The sequence below is a fragment of the Thalassophryne amazonica genome, chromosome 11 (genome assembly GCF_902500255.1).
Source record: "Thalassophryne amazonica chromosome 11, fThaAma1.1, whole genome shotgun sequence".
NCBI lineage: Eukaryota > Metazoa > Chordata > Actinopteri > Batrachoidiformes > Batrachoididae > Thalassophryne > Thalassophryne amazonica.
The window spans coordinates 80,381,805-80,405,020 of NC_047113.1; positions in this window are offsets into that span (position 1 = coordinate 80,381,805).

Below are 23,216 nucleotides of genomic sequence, written 5' to 3' on the forward strand. Positions count from 1 at the left end.
ATTTGCAGAGGGGAACAGAAGGCTTATTTATATGAACGTTAAAGTCACCAATGATCAGAATGTTATCTGCACTGGTTGACATGTTAGAGATGAACGCACCAAATTCATAAATGAGCAAAATATGAGCCAGGAGGCATATATACAGTGACAAAGTAATATGGCTGATTTTTATTCTTCTGACCTTGGCAATGCATAATATCCTGAGCAGAGTGGAGAATCAGATGCTCAAATGAGTTATATTTGTGACCCCCAACAGCTAATAAGCTGAACCTAGATTTATAAATAAGAGCAACACCCCGCATTGCTTCACATCACGAGGGACGTGACTAAATGTATATGCTGTTGGGCAGGCCTCATTTAAGGGGAGGACAACTGTAGGTTTAAGCCAGGTTTCACATAACCCAATCATATCTAAGCGATGATCAATAATTAGATCATTAATCAACAATGATTTTGAGGATAGTGATCTTATGTTAATGAGACCCAGACTAAGGACCTCAGTGGGGTTGACAGTTGAAGTGTTTGGATTTAGGGGTGGTTCCAGAGTAGCATACATAAGATGCCTAGAAGAAGGTTTAGGTTTGAGACATTCCATGTACGTTGTAGGTAGCAGACACAAAATCTTTGATATTGATGGAAAAGCCATTGGGCCATCCTCAATTTCAATATCATCCAACGTAGTAATGGGTATTACATTTGCAAAGCATATCCCTCTATGATTGATCTGCACTAATTTACCCACTAAGCTAATGGATTCCACACCCCCATTTGTTATAAGCCTTGCAGGGTCTCCAATCACCTGCTCCTTGGCCTGCTGTAAATTCCTAATGTTACCCTCCCTGTAGAGCTTTATGTTTGCAGACAGAATGGCGGCACCTTCACCAGTAGGGTGGAGGCTGTCCGGCATCATCAAGCCATGGTGGCCCCAGAACAAACACCAGTTATCAATAAAGATAAAGCCTTGCTGTCTACAAAATTGTGCAGCCATCTATTTAATGATGCCAGCCTGCTAAACGCCTCATCAGTACCCCGGGAGGGGAGGGAACCAGAGACTAATCGATGCCGACACATCTTTCTGGCAAGGTCACAAGTCCTCTCTATGTCCATTTTTGTGACCTCTGAGTGCTTCATCCTGACATCATTGGTGCCAACGTGAATAACTATGTGACTATATCTCTTGTCATGTTCCTTAGTCTGTCTTCCCTTCTGCAGTGTCAGCACCATAAGATGTGATGCAGTGTCGGGAGCTCTGGCCCCAGGAATACATTTAACATCAGCCGGTGTCTGTAACCTTACTTTGCGGGTGATAGAATCCTCTATCACTAAAGTCCGGCATTTCAGCCTGGAGACAGGAGTGGAAGTCACTCGTGGGCTCAGAGAATTCACATCAGGCAAATCCAAGGGGGGGAACTGATTCACAGTTCGCAGTGGCGAGTATGATTGGGGTACCACAACCAGGCACCAAGCCCTGCGGGCCTTCCTCCGCCTAACCACAGTCCGAAAGCTGTCCTCCACAGCTGGCATTTCTAGGCTGATGCTAATGGGCATGCTAGCCGGCCCAATACTAACCTCATCTGGAGTGCCCGTAACATCTAACTCCACTGAGTTAAGAAGCTGTTCTAACTTACAGACACGGCTCTCTAAGAGAACCACCCTATCTTCCAACATCACACAGGATTTACAGAGGGTGTAAGGTAGTGTACTTTGTGCACTAGGAAATTCAAGATTATAGCCAAGCAAGCACGAGCTAACCAATAATGAATAAGTTAACCACTCCTAAGGCTCACACAGGATTCACACAGATGTAAATGAATTCAAATTCACAACAGTTACACTGAAAAAGTAGCAGAAGGATTAAAAAACCTCCTATGAGTAAACCACGCCTAAGATTAACACAGGAGTAAAGTACTAAGCTAAAATTCGCAAGAATTACACTAAAAAACTAACAGAAGTATTAAAGAAACGGGGGGATGGGATTGAACTAGCTAATGCAAGCTAACTGCTAGCAAAAATGCTAGCCACTCCTAGGATTTACACAGGAGTAAAATAATGACCTAAAATTCACAGCAGTTACACTGAAAAAAAACTGGCAGAAGTATTAAACAGGTAAAAAAGAAACAGCTATAAAAGTTATGGTGGGGGGGGGAGTCGACCTAGCTAGCGAAAGCTAACTGCTAGCGAATGCTAATCACTAGTGATTCACAACAGGACTGTAATTAAATAAGATTCAGAGTTGATACACTTGACAACCAGAAGAGTGCTAAACACAAATACAAGAAACGTATACAACCATGTAAAGTTTGGAAGAGCATCACAACAGCAAACAATCCATTGGAGCAGCAAGGTGAGCAGCTAACTCTATAATATGGCATTTTAAAATGGCTTAGGATCACGGAGGTAAACAAATGCACGTTTTGTATCAGTACGGATCCCCTTCATGCTACCAGACACTTCTAATGACATTTCTACCTGTTCAGTGGTGACAGGAAGCAGTTTACTGGGGGTTTTTGCAGCTTGCCTCATACTCTGACATTATGTAACCAGTTAACCCCTTGGTGACATCTGCACTCTAAATCAATAATGCATAGATTCAAATGGTTTTTGCCCCAAAAACATCTAAAAACAGTTCCCAGGTTGAAAATGCCAGACTTTCCCTTTAAATCTAGAACAAGAAAATCTGTGCTGAAGCTCTATCTGTGGATGGAAACAATATGAACATTATTAATCTGATGCACTTCAGGCACATTGTTTTTGTAATTTTAATCAAATATTCATCTGCATAAAGTTCTATGAGCTGCCTGATGATGTAACCAGGTTCTAAAAGTCAGCTGTAAGTTCTGACAGAACCTCAAACAGACCCGATAGTGGGGTCAGTTTGATAAAGAGATTATGTAACAACAATTATGTAATCAGCCAATCAAATGCAGAAGAAAAGATAAGGAGACAAAAGGTGAAGCACTTGGGTAGGAGGAAGAACGCTGTTAGTACCAGCAGATAACAGACTTAAACCTCCTTCAGCACATTCTGCTGCATCATTTGGTTTATCACGGTTCCAAGAGTCAACAGTCTGACGGTGAACAGCAGCTTCCTCCACAATCTGAGCAGGACAGAAAACATAGAAGCATTTCTGTCTCCTGAGCTCCTCAAGTTCCTTTCACACATGTACAGAGAAAGTTCCTGCACCAGTGTCTTATAAATGTAAAGGAAGTGTTGAATCTATCAAACTGAGTGTTTTAATCTGGGAGGAGTTAAACATCTTTCCTCATAGCTCGGAAGTCTCGGTTTTGGTTCTCCACCAAAGTCCAGCTCCTTTCATTGTGGCACTGCCACGTGCTCGCGCTTAAAAGATGCACATCAGGTTCAGGATCCTGCTCCTGCTCCGGCCCAAGACTGAGTCTGTCAACCCACCATTGGTGGTCAGGCAGTACCCTGTGGATGCATACTGCCCCTGGTGGTGAGGTTGTGCATAACTCATGAGTGGAGTGAATTGGTCTAAAAGCAAAATTATTCACTTTGGTGGCCTCGATCAAATCCAGGAGCAGAATCAAATCTCATATGGGGATCTTTCTCTTTCTCTATCTGACAGGTGTAAACACACATTTAAAAAAAAAAATAATAAAAAGACTTGTCATTACTCCATTTAATGCCACCTGATCAATTTCAAACCAAAGAACATGATTTGGAGACTGCTAGTTGTTGTCATCAAATGTGCGAGCTGCACATTTGATGACAACAACTAGCAGTCCAGAGATGACATAGCCATTTGCCTGCTGGCCCAGTGCGGATTTGGCCTACTTTCGGGCCACTACGGGCCAGTACAATTTATCAAATGATGGCCCACTTGGACCACTACAAAAACACGCAAAATTTGATTTATTTTACCATATTTTGCGGCAGCAAAGTCGAATTTCTTCACATCTCCATGTCATCAAACTTCACCGAGTCTGCCATGTTTGTTTAGGTCTTCTTCTTCTTCTTTGTTTGTTTGGGTCTCACATCTCGATATATCAATAGTCTTTTTGCTTAATGATTCCCTTATCGGCCCTTCAGAGCGCCTTTGTTTTTGAGGGTCTTTGTCTGGAAAATGATCATTTCTCTACGTTGATTACAGACCCTGCAGCGGGTTTATAATCAACCACTTCTGCAGAGCGACTGCACTTTGAAGTGTGAACCAATGAAGCAATGGTTCGATCCGCTGGGTCGTTGGAGTTTATCTTAATTTTTCCCTGCTAAAACCCTAAAGAGCATATGCCTGTGAGTAATATATACCCTTTTCTGTTAAACCAACCTGTTATGGTCTTCTGAAACAATAGATGTATTTTATAACTTAAACACGGGACCGATGCTAATGCGTTAGCATGTCTATGGCATTTTCAATGTTAAAGTTAGCATTAGCTGTTGGCATTTCAGTCCTACATATTAAACAAATATGTAGGACTGCTTTTTTGCATTTACGCAATATCTCTAAAATTAGAAAGGTCTTGTCTCAGAGTGATGCTGAAAAACTAATTCATGCATTTATTTCCTCTAGGCTGGACTATTGTAATTCATTATTATCAGGTTGTCCTAAAAGTTCCCTGAAAAGCCTTCAGTTAATTCAAAATGCTGCAGCTAGAGTACTAACGGGGACTAGAAGGAGAGAGCATATCTCACCCATATTGGCCTCTCTTCATTGGCTTCCTGTTAATTCTAGAATAGAATTTAAAATTCTTCTTCTTACTTATAAGGTTTTGAATAATCAGGTCCCATCTTATCTTAGGGACCTCGTAGTACCATATCACCCCAATAGAGCGCTTCGCTCTCAGACTGCAGGCTTACTTGTAGTTCCTAGGGTTTGTAAGAGTAGAATGGGAGGCAGAGCCTTCAGCTTTCAGGCTCCTCTCCTGTGGAACCAGCTCCCAATTCGGATCAGGGAGACAGACACCCTCTCTACTTTTAACATTAGGCTTAAAACTTTACTTTTTGCTAAAGCTTATAGTTAGGGCTGGATCAGGTGACCCTGAACCATCCCTTAGTTATGCTGCTATAGACGTAGACTGCTGGGGGGTTCCCATGATGCACTGTTTCTTTCCCTTTTTGCTCTGTATGCACCACTCTGCTTTTAATCATTAGTGATCGATCTCTGCTCCCCTCCACAGCATGTCTTTTTCCTGGTTCTCTCCCTCAGCCCCAACCAGTCCCAGCAGAAGACTGCCCCTCCCTGAGCCTGGTTCTGCTGGAGGTTTCTTCCTGTTAAAAGGGAGTTTTTCCTTCCCACTGTCGCCAAGTGCTTGCTCACAGGGGGTCGTTTTCACCGTTGGGGTTTTTACGTAATTATTGTATGGCCTTGCCTTACAATATAAAGCGCCTTGGGGCAACTGTTTGTTGTGATTTGGCGCTATATAAATAAAATTGATTGAAATTGATTGATTGATTTCAGCACGTTTGTGTGCATTTTTCTTTATAGTAATTAATGGCTCAGTGCTTGTCGTAAAAGAGTCAAATGTTTTAAAAATTGTAATATTTTTTAATTTATTTTTATTTATATATTAACAATAATAATAGCAACAACAAAAGCAATAATAGTAATAATAACTCTTCAGAAGCAGCAAGTCCGCTTCTTAACTCCTCTCAAAGCCATTAAAATATGTCAATCGTGACTGTGAGTCACTTTTGTGCAGATTAAAGTCGCTAAGTGGGATCTTGTCTTGTGGCAGTCAAGAAACGAGAATCACCCTATGTTCCGTTGGCACAGCTCCAAATGCTGCGCAGCACTGCTGAGACACAGTCCGGTCAGAATTAATAACTTGAAAACGAATTGCCACTTTAAATAAAATTACACCTCTTTCCAAATGCTGTAATACAGAAAATAAACTACAATCGACTAAAACATTTTTCTTCCCAAAATGAGACGTCCTGCATTCTTTATGAATTAAACTGATGCTAACGTGCAGCACAGCGAGCTGCAAGAGCTCAGCTCAGAGGTATGGAAAGACATTCATGCCAATGTCTGAAAGGAAATGCTTTTGACAAAAACTACAGATTTTGTTTATTTCTATTTATATTCAGAGATCAAGGAGCCACCATGTAGAGTTTATTTACGTCCAGAGTTTAAGGATCCAGTGACCATTTCATATTTATTTACTTTAAGACTCAATAAAATGTTGTTGACATAGAAAACCTGTAAAGCCTACTTTTAGTACACAGAAAATTCACAAGCGGCATCGATAAGGGAATCGATAAGGAATCGGATCGATAAGGGGAATCGATAATGGTATCAATATTGATAAAATCTTATCAATACCCATCCCTAACCACGTTCCATGCTCCTGCAGAATCTCACGCATATTGAAATGTATGTTGTTGATGCGTGGAGTGTGCGTTTGGCTGTTTCCGTCACCGATCTTCGGAAACATTCATTAGCATCTTTAAATGCGCGGGAAGCTGCAGGAAATGAAGATGAACAGGACGCAAATCTAACGGAATGCTTTGAAATTTGAACTATGTTTAAATTACATCCAGCCACCCTGGACAACAACCAGGAAAGAGTTTGCTAAAGGAATTGTCCAGAAGAGGAAGCTTACTGGTAGACCCTGACTGTTTTGAAGCTAGTTTAAAAGTCTAACCATTTTGCCTTTGTGGAAACCCCACGGTGACAACATTAGCAAAGGAGCCAAGCATTTTTTTTTCTATTTTTAGATCTATAACTCAAATCCAGACAAGGCATACTTTTTAGTTTTGATATGGACCTACATCTGTATTTTACATTTCTGACATGGTTGCTTAAAAAATGCCCTCTAAACTTTATGGGAGTCACTAAATTCATTTTTTTTTTAACTTCATGGTCCATAGACTATTTTATGTTTTTTTCTGGATTAGTTTATATTATATAGGCAGTTTTATTTGCATGATTTCAAGGTGGAATATCATGAACTCTCGCGCGCAAAACCATGGGCCAGTGCTCCTACACTGTGGGCCACAAACTTCTAAATTCTACTGGCCCTGTGGGCCAGTTGGGCAAATTGGTTTATGTCAAGCCCTGGATGGGTGTGGTGTCTACTTCTGCAACCCTCCTGTCCTGTGCACAGCAAAATTTCCTGTATATTCATTTTGTAAATTGTGTTGGTAGCATGGCCCAAGCAGAGGGTCACCCCTTTGAGTCTGGTCTGCTTGAGGTTTCTTCCTCAAATCATTAGAGGGAGTTTTGTCTTACCACTGCCACCTGTGTTCTTGCTCTAGGGATTGGTAAGGTTAGACCTTACTTGTGTGAAGCGCCTTGAGACAACTTCGTTGTGATTTGTCGCTATATAAATGAAATAAATTGAAATTGTTCATAACATTCCTGGTGATGTTGACAATGTGCAACAGATGGAAGGACATCTGAGGACATCCACACTGCCAGCTGTGGGAAACGCCCACCAGAAAAAAGGTGCTGTGGAACTTTGGCAGCTGACAGGATGTTGATTTATTCTAACAGATGGTGAGCACTGCTTTGGAGCACATACAGCCAGACTTGTATCAGGAAAATAAAAACGATGTTCACGACCCGCATGCTGGAAATGTTGATATGATGTGACAATTCTTAAAAAAAAAGAAGTTCAGAAATCAACCACAGCTTTCCAGAATTTATGTAACAATATGCAAAATGGTAAAACACTGCTGTCTGTTGATGAAGGAAACTGATACCCATGTGTTACCATGGCAACAGTACAGCATCTCCCATATCAATATCACATCCCTTGAGAGGGAATCCACTGTCAGGATTGGATCCTTTTTCCCGCCGTCAACATGTGATCCTCGTTTTAAATGAACATTATTCTTGTTCTATATTCTGACTTGTTTCCTCAAGTCATTTTCAACACAGCAGCTGTTAAGGAACAAACAGAAGTTACCTGGTTTAACGTTCTGTTCCTTCCATCTTCTCACAGACTAAAGGTTTTCAGAACAAATTCAGATTCTGGACCCACAACAGCAGCACTTCAAAAAAGCACACAGGGCACTCAGAGAAGACCCCACATCCACTCAGAGGATGTTGTTGTCATCGTCGTCATCGTCAATGGGAGGACAGCTGAAAACACACCACATTACAAGTCCGATCCTCCTGCTGGGATGGTGGACAGCTCCAGTGCCAGGGTACTTGTGGCTGATTTTCCGAATAATGTTACATCACAAAAGCGGGGCAGGAAAAGCTCCAAGGATCTGCAGTACTACAACTGAGCTCCTCCAGGCTGGTGGAGATGCTGTCCTCCTGACACTGCAAACAATCACTGTTTCAATCTGGGAGACGGGTATCATCCCTACGGACAGGAAGAAAGAACTTGTTGTTCCACTCTGTAAATGAAAGGGTGATTACGGGTTATCATTCTGCTCTCTGTGCTGGGAAACGTGGTCTGACTTCACATTCAGCAAATCTTTCATTGCCCCATCCTAGCCCTATGAGTACTCAATGCAACTATGAATATCAGCAGATCTTCTTTGTAGCCTCTGTTGATTTTTGCAAAACCTTTGATTCAGTTGATCAGACTGCTCCCTGGGACATTCTGAGAATTTGGGAGATCCCCAAGATGTTCGTGGACATCATTGTCAGTCTATACATAGATACTGTGCGCGATGTACAAAGCAAGGGCAGAATCTCTGAGTGAATTCTGGTGTTCCTCAGGGATGTGTTCTGGCACCTACTCTTTACAGTACTTGCATGGACTGGGTGTTGGGTCGGGTTGTGGAAACCAGCAGCTTAAGAGTCTTTGTTGGTGAGGAAAGGTTTACTGACCTTGACTTCACAGATGATGACGTGATGTTGATGGAATCAATGGATACACTGACGACAGCACTTGAGAAGTTGAGTGAGTAATCAGAATGCCTGAGTTGCTGATTGTCCTGCTTTCAGTGACTTCTTGGACTCGGCCATCAGAAGTGTATCTGTATGTGGTAAAAGTGGTGAACTTGTAGAGACATGAACATCACTGCACAGTGAATGTCTTTGGGTCCTCCATGTGGTGTGTTTCTCTGGACACAAGACAGCATTCAGGTGCCTCAGTGTTGAAGACTCCGGTGCCTGGAGAAGGCCGAGGACACGCCTATAGTTCACCTGGCTGCAGCAGACAGATGGTTACTTTTGGGGATTGACCAGGTCATTGCCACCCAAGACCCAAGACTATTCTCTAGTGCAGTGGATGCTACTAGACCTGACCTCTGAGGGGGCACACCTCAGCCAAGGTCAATCAGTCCTCACAATTTCCACTGGGTTTACAGCGCTCCCATGAGACTGCAACTGATGTAGATAAATGGACAAGTGACATTTCACTTGATGACCTTCTGTCATGGTTTTTTTTTTTTACAGTTCAAAGATGCATTTCATGAAGTAAAACTGGAAAAAGTTCAAAAAATAACAAAAAAATAAAATGACACAGAATTCACACTCAGATTCTGATCAACACCAAATTTCATAGCCTGAAATCATTATTTGGAGGGGAAAAAAAAAAAGACTGAAATGTCCAACAGTGCTCATCTTGCCATGTTTAAATCATCCAGAATCCAGATTGGATCCTGATCATCACCAGCGTGTCATGCAATCTTTGGCCTGAGGATTGAGCGCAGTAACAGGTCATCAGCATTGTGGTCACATGTTTAGTTTTTATGTTGATGAAACAACACTTGAACATTTCGACTCCGGTCATGCTGCTGCCTTAATAATAATAATAAAAAAAGTACAAAAATCAACCAACCAACCAGACACGACTCGGCCTCCAGGCTTCACCTAACAGCTCCCACCTGCGCATGTTTCAACACTTACTACCGTCGAAGCTCCCGCTTCCTCCTTCCTGCTGCTTGCTGAGAGGTCGACAGGTTGACAACCCACATGACCAGCAGGGGCTGCCAGAGCAGGTGTTCAGCCATATTGGTGTGACCGTTAATTACCCACAGTCCTCTGCAAAAACAACGCTGCATCGGGCGGGCACCATATTGCTGCCGTATCGTCATGACAACACATCAAACAGCCACAGAGGGCCAGGAGTGTGGACTTGAGCCTGTGGTGAATTTTCATGATGATGATTATGAACAGAGAGGGAAATAATTACACCGCCGCACTCGCCAAAACCCCACACCGTCTGCCTGCGGTACACAAGCACCTGCTGCACCGCAAATAAGAGGAAAAAAACTACTACAGGAATCATACCAGCAGTACAACCAGTCCTCCTGATAGCCATGCAGTAATATTATAGCAATGATAAAACTATCAGAAGTGCTTCAAATACCTCACATGGAACAGTTTTTTAAATGTTATGAAACACGCCTGTGATATGCTAAACTCCTGGTGTAACCACTGATTTCTATTTACTCACTAGATGGAGTTCCGGGTCGATCCGCTCATTCGCTGGCTGATGCCAGAGCGCCGCCATCTTGGTTAGCGTCTAATGGACCTTTCACACTGAATACGTCGGAAGGGTCAAATGCGTCAAAAATCGGTTTAAAAAGCATTATTTTCAATGAGACGTGTTGCTTTTTAGATGCGTCAGAAGCGTTGCGTCAAAAGCCGAGCTAAACCGACGCTTCTGACGGGAGCGCGCATTGCCGCTTGTCAGCAGGCTGATGCGGTCAAAGTTCAATCCAATCCAACTTTCAATGCTCTGAGCTGTAACGTACCTTCGCGCGGTGTCCAATAGGAATGACGCGTCGGGCCAAAACACGGAAGACTAGTGGCAGAAACCACTGATCTCTACAAAACAAACATGTCACAGGACTGTTCATTTATAGAGCAGTTTTCTGAAGAAAAATCCTTGGAAATGTTTTTTGTTGTTGTTGTTTGTTACCTGAGAATTTCTGATTACTGTTAAAAAAAGTTTAGAACACTTGTAATTAAAATAGCTAAATAAATCAATAAATGGTTCTTTAGAAACATTTCATCTGTAAATTAAAACCACCTGTTATTTCAGATTAGATAATTTCTTGTTTAACATAAGGAACCTCAGACATTTATTTTTAGACAAACATGGAACATGGAAATTTGTACATTTTTTTAAGTCTGGTAGATTATTCATATCTCATTTCAACCAGAAAAACAGACACTGTAAATAAATACAAATGTGTATTATAAATGCAACAGGAAATAATTTAACAATGACTGCAGTGTGATTGTAAAGTCGGATTTCTGTGACATAAACCTCATGATGATTTTTTTTTATAGTCATTTAAACTTGTAATGACCTCAAAATATGTAATTGCCTTTAATGTTGTTATCAGGACAGAGTCATTTCTAAAATATGAATTTGAGCACAATAAGTGGAGAGCTTCTACCTGTGCAAATGTCTTTTGACTTTGATTTGTGGACATTTTTAATGATCCGTTCATTTATTGTCAAAATATAAAATGAAAGCTTTTTTAAAAATAATAAAGTAGTTGCTGTTGAAAGAGCCTTTTATTTAGAAGCAGGTGATGTTATGCTGGATTCTCAGGACCAGATGAAGGTCTCTTCTGCAGCTTTGAACTCTGGTGGTGTTGCTGAAGACACTTTTGTCCTATTTTGAAGAGCAGAGATGTTTTCTTTCGACTGGACTTCGTGGTGTTCAGCTCATCAATGGAAGTTTGGTTGTCTGCACAGCAAATGTTCCTGATTGGGACAAATACAAATATTTCTTTAAATATAAAGAAACACTTAACAGTTTATATATATAAAAAAAGACTAAACCATTTACAAATGAAAGCGTTCACTCAGACCAACTGTGCTAAAAAGCTAAGCTAACGTTAGCCGATCATTAAACCTTCACAGCAGTTCAGTAAATGTCACGTTTTATTTTTACATTATTCTCACCTCAGTAAAGCTGCAGAACTAAACTCCGTTGGGCAAACTGGGACTTCGTGTATATCCAAAAAGTGGGAGATTTCGGACGGAGTGGGTTTGCTCCATCACCCCGGCTGCCTGCCTCGCTCTGCCCAGTGATGATGCCTGAAGGCCGGCTTCTCCGTGCGGGTCAGCCCGCTGTCGTGGTTCAATCGATATCCCACCAAGTCGTCAGTCCTTCCTCAGTTGGCGTCACTCCGAAAAGTAGCTGAAAAAAGCTCCCAGCAGGGTGATGGGAGAATCGTTCTACTGTTGTTTTTTTAAAGCTTTTTTGTGGTTCAGGCGACGCAAATTCAAGATGACGATCGCTGAACTTTTTTCAGGTTGTGGAAACAGCCAGAGCGTGACATAGCAAACTCCGCCCCCTTGCCGCTTCCGAAGCAAAGCATCTGGCATCACGTGTCGGACGCGTCAGAGTCATCAGAAACGCATCAGACGGATTGGAAGGCGTTGACGGATTGGCCTGACGTATTCAGTGTGAAATGCCCATTACAACCAGACATAAATAGAAATCAATGTGGGCATGATCAATGTTTTCAGGAGAGTTTCACCATAAATCTATGTTTTCCTTGCTGATACTGTGCTGTTACATTTATTCAAATTCAGTCCCACATTTGTTCAGCTACTATTTATCCAAGAGGATCAGACTGTTTATATAATAGACTTGAATGAATTTGTTCCTCCCAGTCCAGATAGAAAATATTACCATCAGTTTGTCAAACACACTAACACGACACGAGATACTAGTCTGATCCTTAATTCATTTCATTATGAAGTTAAAGATGGGAAATAATCAGGGGTGAAAGTGAGAGCTTCACACGCTCACATCATATTAAATATATTAATATTAAAGACAGCTCTTAACCCAACTGCAGTGTTGCTTTATGTTTCTCTGTGAAAATATAAAATAAAATAAATGGATAAAACAGCCACACCAGCTAGGGTGAAAGGAAGATTATTCAATAATTTCTGGACCAAGTTTAAAGAAATCTGAAAGCACTACACTGAAATATGGAGCATGTCATAGAGAAATGAATCTCATTCATGTATATTCTTATATTAGTAGAATATATAATGTCAAAGCGACTGTCATGTGACACACCAAATTGAGAGAAAAAACATTTCCATTCTATGCATTGACTCTTACAGAATATTTGAGGATGGAAAACCTGATGTGAAGAAAAAACCCCGAGGCTAATTAAAAGGGATAAATTGAGACGTATGAAAGTGAGACTTCTACAACCCAAATTCCAATGAAGTTGGGATGTTGTGTGAAATGTAAATAAAAACAGAATACAATGATTTGCAAATCCTCTTCAACCTATATTCAATTGAATACACCACAAAGACAAGATAAGAGGTCTGTGAGAAAAGTATCGGACCTTTATATTTTTTTCAAAAACTATATGGATTTGAATCATGTGCGATTACATCAGACAAGCTTGAACCCTTGTGGGCATGCGAGAGTTTTTTCACGCCTGTCGGTTACGTCATTCGCCTGTGGGCAGGCTTTGAGTGAGGAGTGGTCCACCCCCCTCGTCAGAATTCCTTTGTCTGACTTCTTCCTGAGACACTGGCGCTTTGCTTTATCAAAATTTTTTCAGAACCTGTGAGGCAGATCGAAGTGGACACCATTCGAGAAATTCAGCTGGTTTTCGGTGAAAATTTAACGGCTGATGAGAGATTATGGAGATATGGGATACTGTCGCTTTAAGGACTTCCCACGGAGCGGGACGTCGCGCCGCGCTCTGAGGTGCCGTTGTCAGCCTGTTTCAAGCTGAAAAACATGCCCATATCATATATCTTGCACCACCATACTTCACTGTCTTCACTGTGAACTGTGGCTTGAATTCAGAGTTTGGGGGTCGTCTCAAACTGTCTGCAGCCCTTGGACCCAAAAAGAACAGTTTTACTCTCATCAGTCTACAAAATATTCCTCCATTTCTCTTTAGGCCAGTTGATGTGTTCTTTGGCAAATTGTAACCTCTTCTGCACATCTTTTATTTAACAGAGGGACTTTGTGGGGGATTCTTGCAAATAAATTAGCTTCACACAGGCGTCTTCTGTCGCAGCACTTACAGGTAACTCCAGACTGTCTTTGATCATCTTGGAGCTGATCAATGGGTGAGCCTTTGCCATTCTGGTTATACTTCTATCCGTTTTGATGGTTGTTTTCCATTTTCTTCCATGTGTCTCTGTTTTTTTTTGTCCATTTTAAAGCAATGGAGATCAGATGAACAGCCTATAATTTTTTGCACCTGCGTATAAGTTTCCCCCTCTCCAGTCAACCTTTTAATCAAACTACGCTGTTCTTCTGAACAATGTCTTGAACGTCCCATTTTCCTCAGGCTTTCAAAGAGAAAAGCATGTTCAACAGGTGCTGGCATCGTCCTTAAATAGGGGACACCTGATTCACACCTGTTTGTTCTACAAAATGACGAACCTCACTGACTGAATGCCACACTACTATTATTGTGAACACCCCTTTTCTACTTTTTTTTTTTTTACTAATAGCCTAATTTCATAGCCTTAAGAGTGTGCATATCATGAATGCTTGGTCTTGTTGGATTTGTGAGAATCTACTGAATCTACTGGTACCTTGTTTCCCATGTAACAATAAGAAATATACTCAAAACCTGGATTAATCTTTTTAATCACATAGCACTACTATTATTCTGAACACTACTGTACATCAAACACTCCAGAAACGCCGCTGCCTTCTCTGGGCCCGAGCTCATTTGAAATGGACAGATGCAAAGTGGAAAAGTGTGCTGTGGTCTGATGAGTCCACATTTCAAATGGTATTTAGAAATCATGGACGTCGTGTCCTCCGGACAAAAGAGGTAAAAGACCATCCAGATTGGTACTAGCACAAAGTTCAAAAGCCAGCATCTGTGATGGTATGGGTGTGTGTTAGTGCCCACGGCATGGGCAACTTACACATATTTCAGCATTTCAGCTTGGGACTCTGATGAGGGCGGTCGCATCTCCTTCACTCTCCCTTATCTCTGCTTTCTGCTTTAACCTTCAAGTCCCTACTTCACCAGACTGTGAATTCCTCAAATTATATTGGATACTGGATCTATTGGACTACTATTGGATTTACGATGGAACTGATCAGCTGGTCTCTGAATGCTATTGACACCATTTTTTCTACAAGAAGGTTAGGACTGGGGGATCCTACCTGCCCAGAAGGAACATATCCTGCGGGCTATGTTCTCGACTCCTGGGGCTCTTGGGGTGTGGCATGCTTGGCGCCTTTCTTTGTTGAGGACGTTGAGGATTTATTCATTTTTGGTCTTATGGTAGCAGGACTGGTACTTTTTGGTTATGTGCTGCCCTGATCTACCGGAAAAATTGGCAAGATGGCGGCATCAAGAACCACGGCCCCTCGCTTGTCCATCATGATTAACGAGGTTGGCAAGGCAGTGCATTCTCAGACTGCGATGACTCTTGAACTCAGACGCAAATTGGATAACATCTTGGAGCAGATGCGTGCCTTGCAGTTGAAGTTGAGGGTTTCAGAGGCCGGTGAATATTCTTAATTCATAATTGGAAATATTCTCAATTCATAATTGGGATTTGGTTGTTCAAGTGGAACTGTTAAAAGTGGTTTTCACTGCTCAACCACATTGCCCACTGTTTTCCTCCAGAGGAAAGACAAAGACAATAAACTGACAGACTTACACATGGACAAAGACTGAGCATGCTCCTTTTCTTCACCTCCCTCCTCCTGCCCCTCCCCCATCACACACCCCATCCCGGCCACCGCTCACACCACCCCTTTCCCCTGCGGGGGCTGCGCGCTTTCTAGCTGCAGCAGGTCCCCGTTCCCCCCAAGCTGGCGGTTGCGCGACTCCAGTTGCAGTGGCTACCACACACTCACATCGCTTCAATTTGGAAAACAGACTATTTCAAGTTTAGTGCACATAAACAATGTCAATGTGTAGTGGTTTTCTTAATTCTAATGTGTGCCATTATACGGTAAACAAGTAATAATTGTGGATTAATTGCTGTTGTCTGTGGAAATGTGAGTGTGGAATCTCATTGGTGTAATGACAATGATAATAAGCTATCCATCCTATTGCACAAAATAATAAAGTTTATCATTTGAACATAAATATCTTGTCTTTGTGGGTATCCAAATGAATATAGGTTGAGCGGATTTGGCAAATCATTGTATTTCTGTTTTTTATTTACATTTTACAACAACGTCCAACTTCATGGAATTGGGTTTGTAATTGAATCGCTAAACGAATGGTGAGAATATTTATCACGACAAGCACTCCGGCAGTAAAACTGAAGTCACTACAGAAAACAGATCGACACAAAATAAAATCATTTCTAACTTTATTCAGCAAGTTTAGGTCATTTCCCCAAATCATTTATATTACATATAATCAGTGCTTGCCACAGTCAGCAAACCTGAACACAATGTACACACACTGGCTTCATTCATTAAACTAACGACTCAGATTGTAGACACTTATTGCAAATGATGTGACCACACCTATAGAAGCCAGTTTCAGAGTGCACAGTTCGCGGAAGGTTCCAAACGTATACCAGTACCACAATGGACAGAGCAGAATCAGAGGAAGAGGAGTTAGAGTCAGAGGAGGAGAGGAGCAGGCAAGGAGGGAGAGCAAAGCAAACTCGCACCATCATGCCTGCGACGTAGATGAGGTCCTGTGGCCTGACCCAGCTCGACGACGTGATGCCGCACAATGATGTGCGTGTGTCTGTGTCTGTGTGGTATAGTTCAATAAATGAAAAAACCATCACACCCTGAACATTGTGTCTTCAATGAGTACTGTGTGAAATGGATCCTCTGTTGTTTGTTTGCACTGAGTTGTGATACAGTACAGTAGTGTACTACTGTATCTCTGTTGATTTACATACTGTTCATATGAACACACAAATCTATGAATGCTACATCTCTACAGTAATATATTTTGAGAACAGATACGTTCGATACAGATACTATGCTTTGGCAGTTGCGAACAATGGGACATCCAACAAAAAGGACCTTCTCACACACTGAACATTGTGTTTTCAGTTGTTTTGTTGTAGTGTGGTAATGATGCATATCGTGTTTACAGTCTTGCGGCTATGAGCAGCTGTTTTGGTGTGACAGTTTGTGTTTTGAAAAGAGAAGGTGTGGTTTTGTGTATGTAGCTTCAGAAAAGTGTGTTGTGTTTAGCGTTTTGAGAAAATGGGGAGAATTTTGTGGAATGTGTTTTAGCAATTTAAAAAAAAAACTGTAAAGCTCAAGCCTATCAGAGCACACAGTGAGTGGAATCAGGTGGGGGGAGACTGAACGCACACATAGACACACGCACACACAGACACACACAGCAGACAGCAACAGGATTCACGACAGATGAGGGAATAAGTTGCTACACCTTGCACAGCTGTAAGACTCCGTATGAAATATAGTTTATTTATACAACAGTGGTAGTAAGTAGCAACACCTGTTAGTGTGCCTTATGAGCGTTTTTCTTTTTTTTACTGTCGTCTCATGAATCCTGTTGCTGTCTGCTGTGTGTGTGCGCATATGTGTTCAGTCCCCCACCCCACCTGATTTCACTCACTGCTCTGATAGGCATGAGCTTTAATATGATATTAGGTTATTGCGAGGGGACGCAAAAACTATTGCGTGGGAATGCAATAATAATATCAGGAAACGCAAAAGTATTGCGAGGGAACACAATAATCTGGGCCAAAAAAAATTAACCACCATGTCCCCAGGCAGGCTCCGTACATTAGCAAAAATAAAAGGTCAAGTTGTAATTAAATAACCATCTGATATAACCAGTGTCAAAATAAATAGAACACTTCCATCTCCTGGCGTCCAGACTCTCATACTGCCATGAACACTACTGGCCAATAGATGGCAGTAGAGACCGTGAAAACTTGCCAAAACAAAATTCCAGATATCCGTGTCTGTTACGTTTAAGATGCGTACGAACACAATAACTACGTCTATAAACCCAGATAATATATCCATGAGAGTTTTAGGCACAATATACAAAGGGTTTGATGCTGTTGTCCGTGTGGAGCCTGATCAGAGCGTCTCAAATGCATTTCTTCTGTCCTTTAATGTACGAGATAATGCACCTCTCGACACAGAATGTCCTCACTAAAACCTTCAAAATTAGTGCATTACTTTAAAACTAAAACATATATCTGATATTTTCACTTTATAAAACTTCAGACGTGATGTTAATTTAAATAACTTGTCCGAAATTAGTTTGGTTAAAATTCTAACCATAAGTTAAAATGGTATGCCTCTGGATGACTTGGGTGATATTGGCAGCATATTAGTATGGGGTCAAAAGAAAATGAGTTTTTTTCTTTCTGTGACTAGTTGTTCTTTGCCTGCAAAGGATAGAGCGGTTTCCTCTGGAACCAGCTCTCCTCTGATTGCAGAGAAAAGTACTCGCGCATCTACACAAAGTAAGTACTCAACTGATTTTAGACTTAATAAATGTTTGTAACTGTTAAGCTTGTTTACGTTCTGCAAAAATTTGTTAGCGGTCTAAAAATTATCGGACCAAAAACTTATCGGAAGCTAAATGGTCCGATGATGGTTTTCAAAGTTATCTGCAAAGCTAATACGATAATGAAAACATTATCTTCGTTAACTGCATATAATGCACACTTATGAAAGCTCACTCCACAATTTATTATTATTTATTTTTTTTATTTACTTAACCTTTATTTAATCAGCTGTACAATCCTTTGTCAGCTTGTCGCTGTACCTGAACACTGCACAAAACAGCATTTTCAGATCACTTTAATCCAAGTTTAAGTCAGCAAACAATTTATTTCTGTTTACTCTAATGACTGATGACGTGGAATAACTCTTAGCAAGATGGCAGCTGCTGGCAACAGCTCACTGGCTGCCATCTAGTGGAGTAAATACAAATCGGGTGTAACGCAGGAACAGGATTTCCTCATTGCTAGCCTGGCGCCACCTAGAGGAAAGGCCTGAAAACTGAAAAGTTAACTTTTATAACGCTAAACCGATAAACCACAAAACAATTTAGTTACAGCTGACCGCTAACTTTTAGTACTGATAAGCCAGTTTCGAGTTTAAGCACCACCGAGGCTTCTGAGTAAGATAAAAAAAACAAACGAGAGCTTTTGTCTGACATAGTCAGATGGCTGTGAGCTCAGTCCTCCCTCAGCAGAAGAGAGCGGAGCGGACCAGCTGCTTTTTTCCGCGGATAGTTTTTAAAATTCGCTGAAAAACTAATCCGCTAAGAAAAAGTTAGCTTCACTAATTAGCAGTTAGCGGATTAGCAGAAATGTGCCCACCACTGCAGGTGACATTTGATAGACAGACCCAAGCGTCAACCTCTACTTGCTATCAGGCGAGTAACGCAGTCAGATCAGTCTCCAGTCAGGAAACTGGTACTTCGGATGTTCGGTGATCCTGATGAGCAGCTTTGGGCAATTTGACATCTTCTGAAGCATGTGTTTATTGGCTTCCTGGGGGCCTCCATCCATTTCCTCTCCCGTGTTTGGATGTGTTTTTTAAAATGGAAGTGGCTATTTGTTGCCATATTATTAACGTTTGTATATAGTGCAGCCTTGTTATGGTTATGGTTGAGGTTATGGGTAGGGGTTATTGTTATTACCGCTGCCAACTAATGTTTTCACCAGTTTGTTTGTCTATTTCAGCCTGGAGCCCACATTTTCAAAAATTCATAACTCTGTCAAAAAAGAGCACATTTCTTTCATTGCATTTGATACCGTGGATCATCATATTCTACTTGATAGGCTGGAAAATCATTTTGGGATTACTGGGAGTGCCCTGCATGGCTGCTGTCATACTTGACCAGTCGTTCTCACTGTGTTTTGTACAGTAACACTACCTCTAACCTTAGTGACATGAAATTTGGGGTTCTACAGGGGTCCTTCTTAGGCCCCCTGCTTTTCTCCCTTTATATAGCACCCCTTGGGCACAATTTGCGGTGTTTTGGGATTAACTTTCACTGCTGTGCTGATGATACTCAGTATGAAGAAGATTGCCTTGCATAAGTGAGAAGTTGGATGTCTAGAAACTTCCTACTTTTAAACTCTGATAAGATTGAAATGATGGTTCTTGGTCCAGTGAGACACTGGCATCAGTTTGACCAGTTAACACTTAGCCTAGGCTCATGTGTCATACATCAAACTGACAAAGTGAGGAACCTTGGGGTAATTTTTAATCCTACATTGTCCTTTAACCTCCTTATTAGAGATATTACGAGGACTGCTTTCTTCCACCTGCGAAATATAGCGAAGATTCGTCCCATCCTGTCTATGGCTGATGCTGAGACCCTGATCCATGCGTCTGGTTTACCGCTGTCCAGCATTAGGGCTCTCCAATTGGTTCAAAATGCTGCAGCCAGACTTTTGACACAAATCAGAAAGTTCGACCACATTACACCCATTTTGGCATCCCTTCAATGGCTTCCTGTCCCAGTGAGATCAGATTTTAAGGTACTGCTACTAGTCTATAAAACTGTTCACAGACTGGCACCTCCCTATCTAGCTGACCTAATTAAACCTTACGTACCAGCCCGGGCTTTGCGTTCTCAGGGTGCAGGACTACTTTGTGTCCCTAGAGTGAATAAAAAGTTTGTGGGTCACAGAGCTTTCTCTTATCGTGCCTCTTTTCTGTGGAATGATCTCCCTGCATCAATGAAACAGTCAGATTAGTAAGTCTTAAGTCCAGACTTAAGACGCACTTATTTTCCCTTTCGTATGGCTAGCATACTGGTATAGTTTTGTTACTCTTTTAATTCATTTTATTAGGAAATGGAGCTGGCTGCAGCCTCAACTTTATGTTAATTCTGGGTCTTTTAGTGAAGCTTAGGGCTAGTGGCCGGCGATCACCTTAGTATTTCCTGTTTTTCTTGTTGTTTAATGCTGGCAAATTATACTGTATTTCTTGTCTTTCTGATGCCTGAGTCTGTTTTTTTTCTCTCTGTTTAAGGTGGAGCTCCATCCAGAGATGGGAGTTGTATTTGTGCTGGAGACCCTCCTGTCCTGTGCTCCAACAGCATTTCCTGTATATTCATTTTGTGAATTGTTTCTGTGAATTGTTCTGTAATTTATGTCTGTAGCATGGCCCAAGCAGAGGGCCACCCCTTTGAGTCTGGTCTGCTTAAGGTTTCTTCCTCAGAGGGAGTTTTTCCTTACCACTGTTGCTCTGGGGGTTGGTAAGTTAGACCTTACTTGTGTGAGGCGCCTTGAGGCAACTTTGTTGTGATTTGACACTATATAAATTAAAATAAATTGAAAATTGAAAAAAAAATCATATTTGAGAGGGTTATGTTTAATAGTATCCTTTATGGACTGGAAAACTTGATCCAGATGTGATCCAGATTACTGATTTAGTGGCCATTTAAATTTAACACTGAAAACTCCATTTAATGTCTATTTTACATTATAGCTTAATCAAACATGCCCCAATCACTTTCCTATTTGAAGGTGAGGTGCAGACTGGCGCTCACGATCACCTGACAAAGTTTGATCCGGATCTGATCCGGATTGTGGATTTTGTGGACATTTGAATGTAATATTCAGTGAAGTGGGGGTCTGAGGGCTCTCCCCCAGAAAAATTTGAAATCTCAGATGCATTCTGGTGCATTTTCAGTTTTTTTACCCACCAATTAAATAAAAATTTTTGTTGGGTCAGGTCAGTTTTTTCACCCAAGTCTTTTCACACAACTTGTATTGTGGTACAGGCCTTTAATCCAAAAAACATACATTGTGTCTCACAGTACACAGTAAAGGAAATGACAATTTAAAGTACTCAAAAATAATCATTCTTAGTATCAATTCAAATTGAACAATTGGAGTATTTATGGCACATTAATGCATCAACTTGTTCAACCTTCACTCGCTTCTGTGACTTTTTTGGCAGAAGCTTTGGAACTATTGATAATCTTTGTTTTCACATTCTTAGCCACCTTAAAATCCTTACAAATGTGTGTTTACTTCAAGATTAATTTTTGACTACTGTACATTTTGAAGTTAAATTTTTCTTAGATTAGAAAACTTGTAATTAAAATCTTTTTAATTAACAAAAAAGATTCTTTAGAAATCTTTGATGTTCATTTGTAAATTAAAACAATAACTTATCTGTTGTTGAGATAATTTGTTGAATAACATAAGGAACCGTGTGCATTTGTTTTTAGACAAAATAGAATGAAAAGTAATGCATACATTTTTAAGTCTAGTAGATTCATTCAGCAAATGTTTGTTTCTGATGTGGGACAAGAAATATATTTAAAACTCGACAGTAAAAAAAATAAAATAAATAATCTAAGTTACTTAAAGTTGAGACTTTTTCATGCAGTTACACAGTAACAATTAAAAAAATTGTGTACCTTTATTTGGTAAAAATAAAAATAGGTTGAACATTTTATGGATATTGATTTGATCACTGCCAGTTTACTTCTGCATTGGGTCCGTCGCTGGTGTGAAACTCCGCGGCTGTCGATGAGTTTTACCATAGAGATACATTTTGTATGTGGGAGTGGTTTTTGCTCTTGAATTCCAGATTTAAGTCATTATTATTTGTTTGAATTTCATTATATTTCTGTTGTTGGGACCTTAGTGTGACCTTCAATTATTCAGAGGATTTGGATAAAACATGGTCTGCAGGTTTTCTGTCAGAACAGATTTGATAGTTTTGTTGTAATACTACTGTAAGAAACAATTCAAGATGCAGCGGAGCTGCTGTATTTTTTTACTGGGTAATTTATCCATCAAATATATTTGAACAGCTATGCTGTGATTTCAACACTTATTAATGCAATGTTCAACATTATTACCTGGAAAAAAAATACATTTTTAAGTATCAAAAGTTTTCAGCTGAACTAGAGTAACTGTGAATGTGATTTTCTTTAACTGGTTTTCAAGGCCCAGTCAGAGACTGGAGGATGTCCAATTTGGTGACCTCAGAGTTGTAGCTCTCCTTTTTGCAAATGATGTGGTTCTGTTGGCTTCATTAGCCAGTGACCTCTGATGACCTCCAATGTGCATGGAGCAGGTTTGAAGCTGAGTGTGAAGCAACTGGGTGTTGTGTGGGCCGCTGAAGAGGAGGTACTGCTGGCCCACCACCACCAGATGGCGCCCTGCTTGGAGTGCGGGCTTCAACCACGAGAGGGCGCCGGAGCCACTGGGAGTGACAGCTGTCACTTATCCTCAGCACCAGCTGTCACTCATTCATCTCATCACCATCACCATAAAGGCCGGACTGCAACTCCACCTCCTCGCCGAGAAATCAGCTACCATTCAGGTAACTTCTTTGCTGACTTACCACTGACTAATAGTCTGAACTTCTTTGCAGCCGTTTTCCTTATCTGTGGGATTGGCGTTTGGTGTGATCAGCGACGGC